At 40.4% G+C, this 16,839-nt stretch overlaps 1 protein-coding gene across 5 annotated transcripts in view; it reads right to left on the bottom strand.

Annotated features, from left to right (window-relative positions):
* lingo2 (leucine rich repeat and Ig domain containing 2) overlaps positions 1-16,839 on the bottom strand; it is a 252,972-nt gene that overhangs the window by 195,874 nt on the left and 40,259 nt on the right. For 4 of the 5 annotated variants that reach the window (XR_002196658.2, XM_010901228.5, XM_020045704.3 and 1 more), the window contains one exon: positions 944-1,015. The exons of the other annotated variant lie outside the window; for it this stretch is intronic. The gene's annotated coding sequence lies outside the window, so the exon portion shown is untranslated. The remainder of the gene's footprint in view (positions 1-943; positions 1,016-16,839) is intronic. 5 annotated transcript variants of the gene reach the window in all.

The raw sequence follows: 16,839 nt of genomic DNA, 5'->3' as shown, positions 1-16,839 counted from the left end.
TCACATCTGACACTGTTTGTTTTATTATGTCATTGACGTAACCGGGTATTGCGGCAATAAATAACAGAATATGACATGGAAGGCTTAGTAATGATGAAAACTGTCAATGACAATCATGTGAATAACATACTTCTACGAGGGGCTTAAAAAATACTCCCGTCTGTATAAGGTAGAACAATATGTTTGACATTACATTGGTGCTTTACTGTTGTAACATGCATATATGATAACACGTGGTCCCTCTTGGTTGCCTTAACAGCTTGATAGGTAGAACAAGATGCAATGCATTTCAATCACTCAAATTCATTCAATTTCAGTTTCTCGAACTCCAACTTTCCTGGGGTTTTTATCTGATCTCTTCTGAATGCTGATTTGACACGTGGCTGAATGAACTTGCTTTCCCTGTTGGCATGCATATATGAGTATTTGAAAGCAGCGTGAAAAGCACACACACACACAACTTTGAAAAGCCACCCACTGCTTTTCCCCTTCCATCTAATGCAGATTCCTCTGTGTATAAACACAAGGCAGGAATCAGACAGACTGAGCCAGAGTGAGCCCGAATAGGGATGGCAGAGTAACTTTGTCACAGTTTCCCAATAACAAGCAGGGATGAATAACAAGGGGAAAGAGGCAACCCAAATCAAATTGAAGTCATTTCTAATCAACTCACACTATATTCCATAGCCCCCACTTAATCAGTGCCGCCAAGTGAAAAGAAAATACATATCAAAAAACATTTCTGTGTTTTCTGTGTTGTGTACAGCGTGAGATGATAAACTGTTCTCTTTTTTTGTGGGGCTATGATCCTACGGATGAATAAGCAGGGCAAACATGTAGCTTTCAAAATACGTAATAAGTCATCCTAGCGTGAATCCTGTGCCGCTTTAGCCGCCCGGACGAATCTAGTCCCGGGTAACAGTGACATAATGGGGCAACTTACCATATCAAAACATGGGAGGACGACATGGTTCCTTTCTGGCTACAGAAGACGAATTGCCGCGGAACAGTCAGTCTGAAAGGCAGTGAAAGTGAAAGAGAGAGAGAGAGAGAGTAGAAAGAGTGAGAGAGAGAGTAGAGAGAGAGAGAGAGACGAGCAATGTTAACGGTAGCATATCTTGGTAGCAATGGTATGTTAATGGACAGAATGCTTTATTGAGTTGTAGCCTGTTTGTCCACGGAAAGTCTTGTCATCCAAGATTTTTCAAAAATTGGCTGTAACATATGCAGCAACCATCCAGCAATGTCTCTTGAAAGCCATTATTCCTTAAAAGACTGAGAATGGGAACATTGTTCTATAAAAAAAAAATTAAATAAATTAAAAGCCTCCTGCATAGTTTGCAGTGATGTGAATTCAAAAAGCCGACTGAGAAAAGAACAAACACGCTTATTTCAAAGGAAAGGAGATTAAAGAATATCTGGTTCTTTTCAGAGATTAATTTCCCATCACAAATTAGATACTGTTTGTTCTAACACTAGGATTGTGCAGGATTGCGATTTCTACAAAGAATTTTGAAGATCACACTTCCTCTCTACTGGATAAGCAACGCCCTCTTATCAGTGGGGTAGTGGTGTCTGGAGGAGTGAGTGTACTCTGGTTTAATGTATTCAATAACAGTGGATGCAATCTAATATGTTGTTCTGTCCTTGAGTAATGTAGTTAACCCGAAATGAGAAATGTACACATTTCAGAGGGGTTCACTGAAATTCAAGATGCAAATCTCGATTGTGCAAACTGACAAATATCTCTTCTTCCTTTCACTTTCTTATAAACTGAGTTAGTTTAATCACCATTCTCCTAAGGATAAGCATTGGCTACTGTACAGTAGCTATTAATCAGGCGTTTTACTTTATTAGTAAAACAACTTTACTAATCTTCCTAGCAGCCGAAAGGCTTTATCCTAGTCATATCAACGACCCATGATGAACGTTTTTGAATCTACAGTTTTTCACAATTCTTTTTACATTTCAGAATGATCTTAGAGAAACCATGCAACTGCTCCAATGTTGGGTGCAGGATTCCAACTGATTCGTTTTTTGAACTTTCTGCGCATGTCCCCAACACCCATAAAGATGCTCTTAAAACGTGAATAAATAATGGTTCATTAGTAATGCAAGGTAAACATTCTGATATGGTCCATCAACCTTGTTATTTGATATGACAAATACCGTAGCTCCACTGAACTGCTTTTGATGCATACAGCAACAGTTAAGAAGTGACTTTACAAAATGTTCACATATAATAAGTGGGTGTGGCTTGTACCTGTGTATAACCTTCACTACCCCACTGACACTTGAAGACTAAACTAAAAAAACAACAAAAAAAAACACATGAAAATGTACTGTTTAAAATGTCCAAATAATCGTGAGATTCAGGGCATAAATTGCTTTGCCTTTGCTTCCTTAACAATTGCTATTATACAACAGCACAGTCATGGAACGCCATCTTCTCATTACTGGTAAACTGTTTTGAATATCTGACAGTGATATAGCCATTGATCTCCCCATTTTTTAGTACACTTGGCAGTTTCATCCTCTTTGTGTGTCCTACCCCGACATAAGTAGGTCTCCCATGTTTCCCCATGACGCATTTGAAATGAAGGCAAAAGGCAGGATAGCGAAAGTATGTCTCTCAATAAAATGATGAAACGTGGAGTCATTTTGACAGTCGTGCCATAAAAATGAGCGTTGCTTTGCGTTGCAACCCGGGAACTATGAGCCAGCAGAAATCCTTATGACAGAGCAAGTCAGACAGAGCAGAGACGTTCTGGCACAGGCCCTAATGACTTGGGCCTAGTCTTTGGTCGTGTCTTTTAAATGTGGCCTGCAGAGCTTAGAGCCTGCAGACGGACACGGCTCGACACGGGCAGAGGCCTGTGAAGCCGCCTGACTCTTTTAATCAATCAATCAATTTTATTTATGAAGCACTTTTTACAACAGCAGTTGTCACAAAGTGCTTTTACAGAGACACCCGGCCTTAATCCCCAAGGAGCAAACAACAGTAGTGTTGAATTTCAGTGGCTAGGAAAAACTCCCGAAGAAGGCCGGATTTAAGAGTGAGATTTAAGAGTGCCGCTGGCTCAGTCTGGTCCCCGTTCTCACACCACCAGAGAGGGAGCCAGACGGGGGAGGAAAGGAGGCAAGACCGAGGGGATGGCGTGGGTCTGCAGCGGTCGGTGAGTGGGCCCAGTGGCCTGGGTGGAATTCGGAAAGGTAAACCAAGGTCAACATTACCATGTCTCACTTTTACACACACACTCGCACACAAGCGCACACAAGCGCACACACGCGCACACACACACGCACACACAGCCTTATAAGGACCTGAGACCTAAACATGGCCCAGAAACCCATGTTTTAAAGTCCCTAGCCCTAAAGGTAACCCAAGTCCTAAACAGGCATGCAGCTTGTGGACAGGTAGGCAACAGCCCGGGGCCCCAGGCCGTTGGGTGGCCACCCCCCCTAGGGCTGGCAAACTTTACTCCACGGCAATGTCTCAAAATGTGTCAACCGGGGTGACCACAACGCCCTCACCCTAAAACAACCAATGGGGACGATTTGCAATGACACCCTGTAGTAGTGGCCCCATGCAATTTCAGTAGGACTTGCATGATCCCTGTAACATAACATTCTCAAAGTTTGAATAGAAAGTCAATGAAGGAAGAGCAAATGCTAAGCTAGTACAGTACTGAAACTTCATAACCATCCAACGCTGGGCAATGGCTCTCCAAATTAACATTGGCTCTGCCATTCCTAGAGTAGACCTTTCATATGGAACACTGTCAGGTAATTGCCATTATTGAAGGCACACAATGCAATTGAGTGATTTGGAGGGAGAAAACGGATGAAAAGTGTGTCCGAGCCAAACTGCGAATGCTACGAAAGCCATGTCCAAGGAGAGCATTTGAAAGTTGTACTTGAGGAATTCTAATTCTATAAGGTTAAAGCATTTTGAATTGACTTTATTAACATGCTGCTATGATAAGTATCATATACTATATCACTTTCTTATCTCTCCTCAGGGTCATTATTTCAGTTTCTGACAGCAGCAAAGGACAAGGATAAAGTGCCCCCTCCAAATGCTGATAACGACAGTTCATTATTCCACTTTATTTGCCATTCCCTCTTAAGATCCTTTATCACAATATATACCCTATTGTTTTTGTTGTCATTTACATTCTTTCAAACATCCATTTCATCACCTCCAAGATGACACGTCAGCCCTTTCCTCAAGCAGCGGAACAACTTAGCTGGTCAATGCATAGCTGAACGCTGGTTGGAGGGGCCCCCTGGGATTTTTTTCCTAGGGCCCCAACAGACTCTTGAATCGCCACACACTTTTATGCCTAAACCTGACCTAGGTGCTAACTATTATTGCCTAGACCATAAAGTAACCCCAATTCTACCATTATGCCCAATTGTACTTTTTCCCCTACACCTGAACACTATGCTGTAAAATCACATTTTCACTAGATGTGACGTGTGAAAACACCTAGTGGGGACCTATTTTCAGCTTTGTGGGGATATCAGATCCCACCCACACACACTCACACGCGTGCGCGCGCACACACATGCAGTGTTCCATATTAGTTCTTCCCTGCTGATTTGCTGAGAGCTGCTAAATTGCCAATGCAGACACCCACACCAATGCTGCGCAAATGTAAAATTATCTTTACACTCTTGCTGAAACGCATCTATACTGACAGATCAGCACACATTTTAGGCTTGAATGCCGTAGTGGGGACCCCGATTTTTTTTTAACATTTTCTATGACCCTTAAATTAACCCAAAAACTCCCCCTAACCCCGAACACTCAATGTAACTAACAGCCTTTGCCGAAATCCCTGAGCCTTTTTCCTCATGGGGACAGAGTCTGCACAAGGTTAAACTGTGGGGATGTTTGGTCCTCACAAGTACTGTACTGCGAGGATCCACAGACCCATGCACTAAAAAACCCCAGGCAGGCAGACTGAGACGCCCATTTCAGTGCCTCTGGGAAGGGGTCTGAGATATCCATGCCTCAGCGGCTCTGTCCCCCACCCACTGAGGGGGCCTCCCAGGTTACACGGTGTCCTGAGTTCCTCTTTCCTAGCGTCAGTTGACCGTGGCAGTTCACAGTTCAGGTCTGAGAGGGGGGCCACTGGCTGGAAAGTGTCCCGCAAGCCCCATGGGTGGTGCGAAAAGTCCAGCATTGTTTGCAGAAGTTAGAGTTAAATTAGAGACTGCATACAAGTTAGATATAGGGATGGGGAGCGATATAAATGAGCTAATTGGAAAGCGCAGATGATTAGCGCCTCCTGATGTTAATTAACACCTTTCTGTCTTTTAGTCACTGCAAAGATGCGGTTTCAACCGTTTTATGAAATATAGGAGGTTGAAAGCTGTACATTCACTCAAAGAGGCAAGGAATCAGGCATTAATGTATTGCTCTGTTCGCTGATCTCCTAAAGAAGCTACTGTTTCCGTTTTCCATTCTTTTCCGGGCAATCATATGTTGGGATAGCCTGCTGGTAAAGTTATCAGGTTGTTATCCACCTAGCAAGCTAATAATGTACTGTACACCCCACAATTAGTAAAAGAAAAAAAAGGTATTTGGTGTGTGTATTTGGTGTGTGGAATGGCTGCCCATGAATCTGCTGGATATGTTTTTAGGAAGAAGAAAAGGAATTGATCCAGGAATGTAATCATAGTTTTTGAACTGTTCTAGAAACAAGAGGTTTTCTTCTAGGGCACTCAGAAACAATGTTAGAGCTGAGCTTTTATTTATTTTTTTGCTCTGGTGCTCCCCGCATTTAATTTAAACAGACAAAATGTAGTCTCATGAAAATGTCTGTACTGTTGAGCCCCAATTGTGGTTGACTGATTCACACTTGGCCAAAAATGATCTCCTCTGGAAGTAGCTTTTTAAAAAGTATTTCAACTATTTCCATATTCACTGGACTGTCGATGAGGACAGCGCAGCCAACAGTCAACAAAGACCATATGTCAGTAAAACACTTGAGGTGGTGGTCTTTGGAAACCATTACTCTTTGAAAATATACGGCCTTAAGTCTGCTTGGGTGGGTATATTTTAAAGAGGGTTAAGAGGAAAATACTGTTCTTTTCTACATTTCAGCCCTAAACAGGCTTTCCCCAAGCGTGCTAATCAGCTTGCGAGTCTGGGTGTGTTTTCATGCAATCTATGCTCACCGAAAAGTCTGTATGGGCTCCATCGCTTAACTCAGGCCATGCAGCTTTTCCATTCAGCCAGTCTCTCATTTGGCTATGGGCCCCGGCATAGTCACCTTGGTCTTGGAGCTTTGTAGTGCTTTGGCGTTTTCGGCACTGCGTAGCTTAACTCCTTCCTCTGCATTTCACTCACTTGTTCTTTTTGTGTTCTCTTTCGCTCAACATATCAAATCTCATTGTTATTGTCATTCTCTTAAATTTCTCATTGTGCTGTGCGAATATGATTGTGCATTGTTGGTTCCACTGATTAAGCCAACTGGATATAGAACTATTGCATTCTTATGAAGGTTTATTTGAATTAAAGCTCTTTTCTATGTGTCGTGACCTTCTCAAAGTAGAGAGCCTTGCATACCACTGTTAGTATGAGCTATTTCATTTTTTAATTACATATTTCATTTGAGATGGGAGCTTATTAGCTGTTCCAGCCCTATGTAAAATGCATACGTGCACACCATGGTCACTTGGGATGAAAGCATCTGTTAATTAAATAAAATAAATCATGATATTACTATGTCTCCATGACTATGGGGTTATGCCAAACGGGATTCTTCCCTTGCAATAAAGTTTACAATGGATATGTTACGGTTTATGGTACAGATGGAAACGTAATGGTACTCCAGGACAGAGATTAGATGTCATGTTTAAGCCTTTAATTTTTTCCTACTGACGACAACCTCCATAGTTCATTAAAGACTGCTCCTGGAGGTCACTCATAATCCCATTTGCACAAGAAAACAAAAGCAATTTGATTGTTCAGCTCCTTGTTTAACATGTAATATGTGAATTATCATTCATAATGTTTATTTATAATGAAGGTCTTTGCTGTGGCAGAGGGGAGAATATGGGTGTTTACAGAATTCAGCGTGCCTTTGGAGAGGCGTTTAAAAGCTTTCTCTCGATCGTCAGGCTACCTTCCTGTAAAGTACTTGACATAATCTTGTTGTAGCCATGGGGCTAAGAGTTAGCCTGACACTCCATTTAGCTTCTTTTTTATATTGGTGCATCCACCCACCATTTTCACCCACCAAGAGTCAACATCTGATCATTGAAGTCCACCTAATATTAGCTTTTAGAGTTTTCTGTAGCTGTCTAATAGTCTTGCTCCTGACACTTTCTCAGAGGTTCCCAAAGGTCAGCAAGAAAGTACATGATTTATGGAGCTGAAAGCTTGTGTCAAGAGCTGGCTTTGCTTTTGGAAGACGCAGCCACCGCCAGAATGTATGCCAAAGAAAGGGTCTTAGTTAGCATTAGCTTCACTGAGGTTCACCTTTTGGTTGGGCATTTATGCCGCAACCATCAATGCCCATCTGGATTTGGGTAGTTTCCCCCATTTATCCGGGTAGATCCTTGAAAGCTCTGTAAGATAGGGAGCATTGGTGAAATGCAACCTTCAGGGCTCCCTACAGATGTTCAATAGGGTTCAAGTCTTGGCTTTGGCTGGGCCACTCAAGAGCATTCACATACTTGTCCTGAAACCAATCCAGCATCGTCTTGGTTGTGTGCTTCAGGTTGGTGTTGTGTTGAAAGATTTGTCTTAACCCCAGTCTGAGGTCTTGTGCACTCTGGATCTGCTTTTTTTTCCAAGTATCTTTCTGTATTATGCTGGTGGTCAATACTATTTTCAATGCTTGTTTAAGCAATTTGTCTAAGCAATTTGTCTATAACACAAAATGTTGATATAGTGAAGGAGTCTGAAAACTTTCTTAAGGCACTACATATAGCTTTAAGAGTTAAATAAAGGAAACTCAGTTCACTATATTGCTAAACTAAACAAGGAAGAAGCCTCAGACAATTTAACTGGGAGAAGATTACTTATTGTGAGTTTTCATATGGTCATTGATGAAGGTCACATACATTTGGCATAGGTACGGGGAAATAACAGTTGATCAAAAGTCAATGCAACAAAATAAATCAAAATGTAATAACACTTCTGTAATGGTGTAGATAGAATAATTTAATCTTTGGCAGTTAAATTTTGGATTAAATGCAGCATATAAAATACAACCCAACAATAAAACGGTTCCAAAAGGGGGCTTTAAAAGAGGGACAGGTTTCTTCTCATCTGTGGAACCCTTTTTGGAAGGGACAATAGAACCATTTAACTGTTTGCTCCCAGTTTGTAAACCCATCCCAAAGTCAGTGATGATCCCCATGGGGGTTCCTCTATGCTTGGTAGTGGAGAACCAATGTTATGCATCCTCGTGATGCCACTGGGAGACATCTTGAGGATATGTGGACTAAGCTTTTACAATTTTTTGCTGATGACGCTCAACTGTATGTCTCCACATATACTGACGCTGCCAAAGCCACTTCACGCCTGGTCAGTTGCCTGCATGTCATCAAAGAGCGGAATCGGCAGAATTTTCTGCAGTTAAACCCCAATGAGATGGAGGACATCCGGACTGGCACCCACACCAACTATTTTAGCATCTTGGTCTCCCGTCCAATGACATTCAGAGCCCGTGTCCAACATCTGACAGCCAGCCCCTTGTATTTGGCCCATATCGATAGCCTGTGGCGTCGCAACCTGCAGCTGAGTGACTCATCCAGGCCTTTATCTCATCCCGTCAGAAGTAGTTCAATCCCCTTTTCATTGGAGTGTCTGCCAAGTGTCTGAAAAGTCTGCGATATGTCAGAAACTGTGCTGAATGAGTTCTCACCTAGACCTCACCCCTGTCAGCATATCACTCAAGTGTTGTTGAACTTCCGCTGACTTCCATATGCTCACGCATTGACTTTAAAATGGTTCACATCTACCAACCCAACTACAACTCTGCACCCAATTATGTGCCAAGCACTTCCTACTCTCATGCCACACACACACCCGGGGGCCAATCTGGCACCCTAGATGAGATCTCTAAATATTTTACATTTTACTATTATAAAAACAATATAAATACTGTGTGAACGTACGAAAGCAGGTAACTCACCTCTGCAATTTTCTCAGCAACATTCTAAAACCATTTAGTCTGGAATTATTGATCAGCTGGCCTGTAGGGTTCCACTTCCACTCTTTGCTCACTGCCTGAGCGCATGCTATGTATGTACTACTACTCCACATTCTAGCTTAGCTAGTTACATTTCTTCTTCTTCTACATATGTCTAGGCGACCACCTAGGTTGCCTATGCCTAGAAACACCCCTGCACACCCCCACAAGGTCCCGTCCAGTTTCACTTCCCTCCAGCGGCCCCATACCAACTAAAACATATGGAAGGCTTTTAAGGTACGTGACTCATCGTCTGTGGAATGCATTTCCAGTCAGTATGAGGGTTGGAGAGTCTCTGGCCTCATTGAAGCCATAACTAGACGGGGTTGTTCAGAAAATAATTTCAAATTTTACCTTTGTAAATATTTTCTATGGTTAGCTATAATCACATTCACCTCACGCTTCAAATGATTCGGAGTGTCTTAAAGTTGTAATTGCACACATTTTCCTTCTTTGTCGTACTACCCTTTCAGGATTCAAACCTACAACCTTGCCATTGTAAGTGCCTGCCATGTTATTACCAATTTAAGCAGAATTTCTTAATAACTGTTATTTACCTCAGTTTTAAAATTGCACATCAGGATTGTAAGCAAAACATTCCCATGTATCAAACTCTATTCCATTTCCTGTTTAATAAAAGTATTTGCTAGAAATACAGTTGATAAATCCCAGGAAATCAGCAAACTTAAGTAAAAAAAAAAATATATATTATTTTTGTGTGCACACAAATGAAGCCCCTGCAGTTTAATAATAAAATGATGGGGAGTGGTTTTGTAAACAGTGTCACATTTCCCAGCGGCAAATCCATGGCACATTTTTTTTGCTCCGCGTCTTGGTTGATGTTATGTAGGCCACAGAACAAGACATTTGGAGCACAAAAGAACCCCATATTCCATTAATGCAACGGTGACATAAGTACAGTTTTAGTGCTTTGCTGCGGTGCCACGGGAGATCTACAGTGGCGTAGATGCCAGGAAGGAGCATGCCAACAACGGCACAGTGTTGCTGTCTTCTGTTGTTCTGAGAACCGCCGTTCACCCACCTGAACAATGTGGGTTTTAGCACGACAGCGGTGCATTTAGAAAGATGGTTTAACAACAGCCGCCATGTTAGCGCCTTTAATCTGCAAATGTTGGTGACGTGTCAATACCTGAGCATATCCAACAATGTCCTCTGAAATTATGCTCTGTTAAAAAAAATAAAAGCAGCGAAATTAACATTTATGGCCTGTGGCAGACGCTTTTATCCAGTGCGACTTAACAGTAGTGAGTGCATACATGTTTGTACTTCTAATTCTATCATACTGGACACCTGTGGGAATCAAACTCATTATCCTGGCTTTGCAAGTGCAATAATCTACCAACTGTATTGCCTTGAACTTATTATAATTTTCAATTAATTTTCATCATATGGTGTATCAAAAGTGTAACAGCAAATAATGGTATACATCATGTCTTCAATGGACATATTCATATGTTAAAAAAAAAGCAATTGGAAAAGAAGAGTACAACCCAAATTCTCTACAAGCTCTTTGTTACTCTGTTTTTCCGGGGCATTGTTTTGTGACTTTCGCAAGAAACGGAGCGTAAATGTCAGTGACGACGCATTACGTAAGGCAGTCATAACAACTTGAAAAGTGTGCTGTTTGTTCTGTGTTTCACCATTCAAAAAATGCATCCTGTAGTTAACACATTCCCACACAGACAGCGTCATATCAACAGTTCTGCAACGTGTCGGCTGCGATCAGCAAGCAGCATTTCTTGGACTAATGCGAGACAGTTAGACCTATAGTTAATGCATGCAATATTACTGCTGTGTTACTTTGTTAATACCTTGTTAATATACTTTTACACTAACAGCTCTAGGTAATATGTGCCACAAACGATGTACATCTTCGCATTCCATTTGCAAGTTACTTATATGTAAATGTCACATCCTGAATGCTGTGTGGATAAGCAGCATTTCAAGCCATGTGGTACTGGATGTCACAGGTTTTCACACTTGGCCAAACAAGCCATTTACCTGTGACTTTATCCATGATACAGATACAGCACTGCCACTTGTGCCTTGTTGCTTTGTGTAAAAAGAGCCTTGTGTAAAAGGGACACTGAGAATTTTTCTCTCAATTTCTACGAGGCAACCATAAAACTATTGACAAAAGAGGGCCAAGCTAAATGATCGATTTCATCCTAGCACCCTCTCTCAAATGTGTAAGCAGATAAACAGCAAAAATAGCTATGATAATTATGGCATTGACACAAGTATATCAATGGGAGGGTGGCTTTCTCCATCTGCTTCAATGGGGTCCTCCATGATTCTCTTTACATGCTAATGTGCAAGCCACTAGACCGAGAAGTGGAGCCATTTGCAATGTTTGCAATTAAACTTTTTTTTCCTGTACACTCTGTCAAATTCGGAACTGTGTGTATTGAAATGGCTGAGGCCTCCATACATCCACTGAGCTGTGGTTTAGGATGAACTGAAGATGAGGGGCAATATTAATACACAACAGATCTGTGGAGCTGTTCAAGCGCTAAGTCTAATCAAAGGCATCATATGCCACAGCGCTGGTGTCATAAATGCCTCCATTCCTCATTCACTGCTGTGAAGTTCTGTCATTTTAATTAATTTTCTTGAAAGTACAGGCGTTTATTTTATTTTTTTCTGAAACAGTATTATTATGCTCAGGCAATGAATGATTCTCAATGGTGTCTATTAACCCTGATAAGTACTTCAGAATATCTCCAATATGATGTGGTCTCTATTAAACCCATAATGAACATTGTATTTGAATCATTGATGAGGTCTAGTAAGGGTTACAATGTAGACATTTTTTTCACAATGGCAATATTCATATAGCAGGCTCCTATAAATTTGACCAAGCACACTGCATATGGGAATGTCCTTCCCAGTTTAAGTTGATGAATGCTATGACAATGAAATTGTAGTTCAATCATTAAATAATCATCATATGTATGTTTATCCGTTTTTTTTTTCTTTCAGTTTTCTGTCTTAGGACAGGTTGTCAAAGACCCTTAATTTTTGTTTTTACACCGCATTAGTTTTATTTAGATGAATGAGACGTGACGCCAGATATGTCACGGAGATACATTCTTTCATAGCGGGTACGGGGGAAAAAGTCCGTTGTGACACGTCACCTGCTCAAGTAATGTGGGACACTTTTTCGACAGATACTCTAGACTAGAGGATGCTGAGGTCTAAAGACAAGGTCTCGCACAATGTGTGTTGATGTTGGAAGTTGTGAATTAAGGACTTCGTCAACTTCTCTAACTGTGATCTGAGATAATACTCTTGTTTTATGTCTTGAACGGTCTTCCTTACGGTGTGTGGGGTTAAAATCCATTGAAAAGCATACGTGTTGTTTTACTGGAATCTGTTCTACTCATCTCTATTTTAGATGTGGTTCGTATGGCCTTCAGCCCTGTTTGGCCTTAAAAGACATTATTGAATGTTGTGTTTTAGATTGTGAATGTGGTGAGAGCATCCACTCCGTGTGTTCCACCAGAGTAAGCAGCTGAAAAGGAACCAAACACTCATAGGCTTACCTTATTATAGGCTAGCTAGAACATTGGTTGGAAAACGTGTTTCTGAAGAGCCATGTGGTATTCAGGTTGGTTATTAAACTAACCTGGTAGACAATTCTTTTACATTTAGTAGTAATAGAAGTTTGCCTCTTTTTATTGAACTGTTGGATGATAGCCTATAACTGTAATCATTAAGCTGATCTACTCCTCTTGTCTTTTTAATAATTACATTTTCTAATGTTCAGATTGTGCAGGTCCCAGCAAATGTTCAACTACAATTTTTAATTGTGACTGTAAAAGCCTCTCAGTCACCATATGGCATGGGTTGCCATTTGACATTTAAAACTTACAAAGGTGCTTGGCATACAAACAAGAACATTTCTTTACCCTTTGAAAGAGGATGTATAGGCCAGTTTGGGTGAGTAACAAGACTAAACTGTGAACGATTCTGGACAGCATTCAGTTGCTTGACTGCCTTGGTGTTTTATTCTGATACAAAGAATCGTGAGGTATGTAGCAGAATCACGCTGCCTGTGTTTTGGTTCTACAAATGTGTCTGTCAATAACATTCAGTAACCAATACATTCCCTTCATTCTTCCAACGTGTGATTTATTATTCAGTCTAAGCATATATGTCTTCTCTATGATGGCTGGATATTTTTGTGTTTTTCTGCATATATAGAATATTGGTGGTCAAATTTGGCCACAGAACCAAATGAGGTGAGTGGATATTATTTCTGCTATAACCTATTCACTGCAGCCAGCACGTCAAATTAAAGACAAATAGGTACTTGAATCTCGTGAATCTTGAGTCAGTAAAATGAGTTGTTCAATAATAATGAGTCGTTCATGAACTGCACTATAACTTTGATGATATATCAGTTGGCTAAATCCAATACACCTGCTCTTCCAATTCAGTTAAGTGGAAAAACCTGCACACCTAGAATAGGGTAGTGGTCCCCTGCTCAAGGCTGTTCCCTAAGGCTATTTATATGTAATTTGTACCATTGAAAAAATTTACTGATCAAACCCTTACCCCAGTTAGTGTACCCATGGTTGTAGCAGTGCAAATACTAGTATAAATATTTCCAACACACCTTTAGCAGTGCTGCATTACCTAAAATTGACCAAATAATTTAGTTTATTAAAATACAGCCCAGTAATACATACACAGTTCACTTGAATGTGCAAGCTGAGCATGTAAATATGACTTTCATTGAATATGTATTTTTTTTACATAACCCCCCAGAAAGTACATAATCCGGATAGTACACATCCCTCATGCTGGTGTGTCCAAAACGTTGCCACAACATTAATCCAGATAGTACACAACCCTAATGTTGGTGTGTCCCAAAACGTTGCCACAACAGTAATTTGTCAACCAGAGGACATATAGTCGCATTTTGATGTGACACAACTGGATATGGGGTTTTATACTGGCAATAAATCAATGCTCTGAAGGGAGAAAACAAAGGAAATAAACTCGTAAATCATTTTGGGGACTGAGCAACAATACATTTTCAGACTCCTGTCTCCTCCACTCAAATTGTGTATCTACATACTTGTTTTCTTTTTTTTTTTCATATCCTAAACACAAGCACATTTGAATGCTTTAGCCTAGTTATCCATTGAATAAGCGTCACCATACTTCAAATTACATGAAATGACGCAGGCAGTATTGGCATGTACCGCCACTTTTGTATTTTTAAGCATGGCAATTACAGTACCTAATAAAAATAACATCTTCAATTTGAGATAGTGCTTATCTAATTCAGTCCATTGTTCACTTCCCCAGAGGGCTGACTAGTAGAAATACTGAAGCAGATGGTCTTATCCAGAGCAACGTACAGAAGTTAGAGCATACATTCTCATTCTTTTCCCGTAATCAAATCCACAACCCTTGCATTGCTACTGCCCTGCTCCTCGAACTGAGCTCCAGCACAAAACCCGAACGAACATATCAGCCCCAACAATATTGTCTTTGTCGTATGTCTCTAATTAGGTCCTATCGTACAGGAGAAGTGTGTTTGTGAATTATTGAAGAACCAGGCAATTCCTCTGGAGGAGGAAGTTAGCACTGGTATTGTCAGGGGTATGGAAAGGGGAAGTCAGTGGGGCCATATCCTGGAACACGTTGTACTAACTATACGGCGTGCAGAGCTATCTTCCAGCATAAGCAATATTAATAGTTAGTGGCATGACTGTAGGCCTCCTTTTCCTTTGATAAAAACAGGCTTTTGTTTTCCCCGGCCAGAACAAAGTAAAGTGCTTTAATCACTGTTAATCATACACACTGAAACTTTCAGATCTTAAGGCCATAATTCATTATAATCCGGTCGAAAGTCCTTTCATTTAAGGGGAATCAATTTCAATTGAGAGTAAATATATGTAATTCTAATGTATGCAGTTTAAGGTTAGGATTTGAATGTGCAGTGAGTATTTTACAATAATATGGGTGAAATTTATTACAATTATTGTTAATGAATAAAATCAGAAGAATCTCTGTAGCAAATACCATCGTTGTGGATAAAAAATTTCCCAATTATTGGTTCGTTAGTGTACTGCTTAGGAGCTAATGACTTATGTATGCTAAACAACAGTCAGTGTTAATCAATATATTATTGACATAAGCCTGATGGGTCGCAAAAATAATGATTGGTTTGATTCACTGATTTTTTCCTGGCCTGTAGCCAGAGAGCATGAAGTCAATAATATTCTGATGGTGAAAAAAATATCTTCTGGACAATGTCAACAATGCAGCTATAATGATGGGACGAACATTATAAGATTGCATTGACATCTTATTTCTAGATTATTTTATCTTATATCCATTTCTGTTCCATAACCCCATATGTATTAAGCTTCCCATCCTAAGGGCAAATCCATCATTTTTTGACAGGATATGATTAAGTTGAGAACATATTGTTAGTTGCAAATGTTAGGGAAATGTTTGCAAAGGAAACCAAAATAAGATTTTTTGAGAAGGCTCTGGGATGTCACAGTCATCTAAACATTTTGTCATGGTCCCCGGAAAGGTTTTGCCTAGTTCCTATTATGTGTGTGTGTATATATATGGAGTGGATATAAAAAGTCTACACACCCCTGTTAAAATGCCTGGTTTTTGTTGTTCTTATTCAAAAGAATGAGATAAATCTTGTCAGAATTTTTCCACTTTTAATGTGACCTATAATGTGAACACTTTAATTAAAAAACAAACTGAAATCTTCGATTGGGGAAAAATGAAAAATAAAAACCTTACAATAACCTGGTTGCATAAGTGTGCACACACTCTTATAACTGGGGATGTGGCTGTGTTCAGAATTAACCAATCACATCCAAACACATGTTAAATAGACGTCATTACACACCTGCCATCATTTAAAGTGACTCTGATCAATCACAAATAAAGTTCAGCTGTTATAGTAGGATTTTCCTGATATTTTCTGACTCGCATCTCAGAGCAAAAGCCATGGTCCGCAGAGAGCTTCCAAAGCATCAGAGGGATCTCATTGTTGAAAGATATCAGTCATGAGAAGGGTACAAAATAATTTCCAAAGCATTAGATATACCATGGAACACAGTGTAGACAGTCATCATCAAGTGGAGAAAATATGGCACAACAGAGACATTACCAAGAACTGGATGTCCCTCCAAAATTTATGAAAAGACGAGAAGAAAACTGGTCAGGGAGGCTTCCAAGAGGCCTACAGCAACAAGTACTGGCTGTGTGCTACATTTGACAACAATCTCCCATATTCTACATATGAATGGGCTATGGGGTAGGGTGGCAAGACGGAAGCCTTGCCACCCTACCCCATTAAATCGATCAAAGAAAAACAGAAGTTTGCAAAAACAAACAAAAAGTCCCCCAAAAGCAGGTGGGAAAATGTGTTATGGTGTGATGATACTAAGGTTGAACTTTTTGGCCATAATCCCAAAGGGTATGTTTGGCACAAAAAAAACACTGCACATCATCCAAAGAACACCATATACACAGTGAAGCATGGTGGTGGCAGCATCATGCTTTGGGGGTGTTTTTCTTTAGCTGGAACTGGGGCCTTAGGGTGAAGGGAATTATG

Source organism: Esox lucius, chromosome 4 (assembly GCF_011004845.1).
Source record: "Esox lucius isolate fEsoLuc1 chromosome 4, fEsoLuc1.pri, whole genome shotgun sequence".
NCBI classification, from domain to species: domain Eukaryota; kingdom Metazoa; phylum Chordata; class Actinopteri; order Esociformes; family Esocidae; genus Esox; species Esox lucius.
This window is presented reverse-complemented; position numbering and strand designations above follow the sequence as displayed.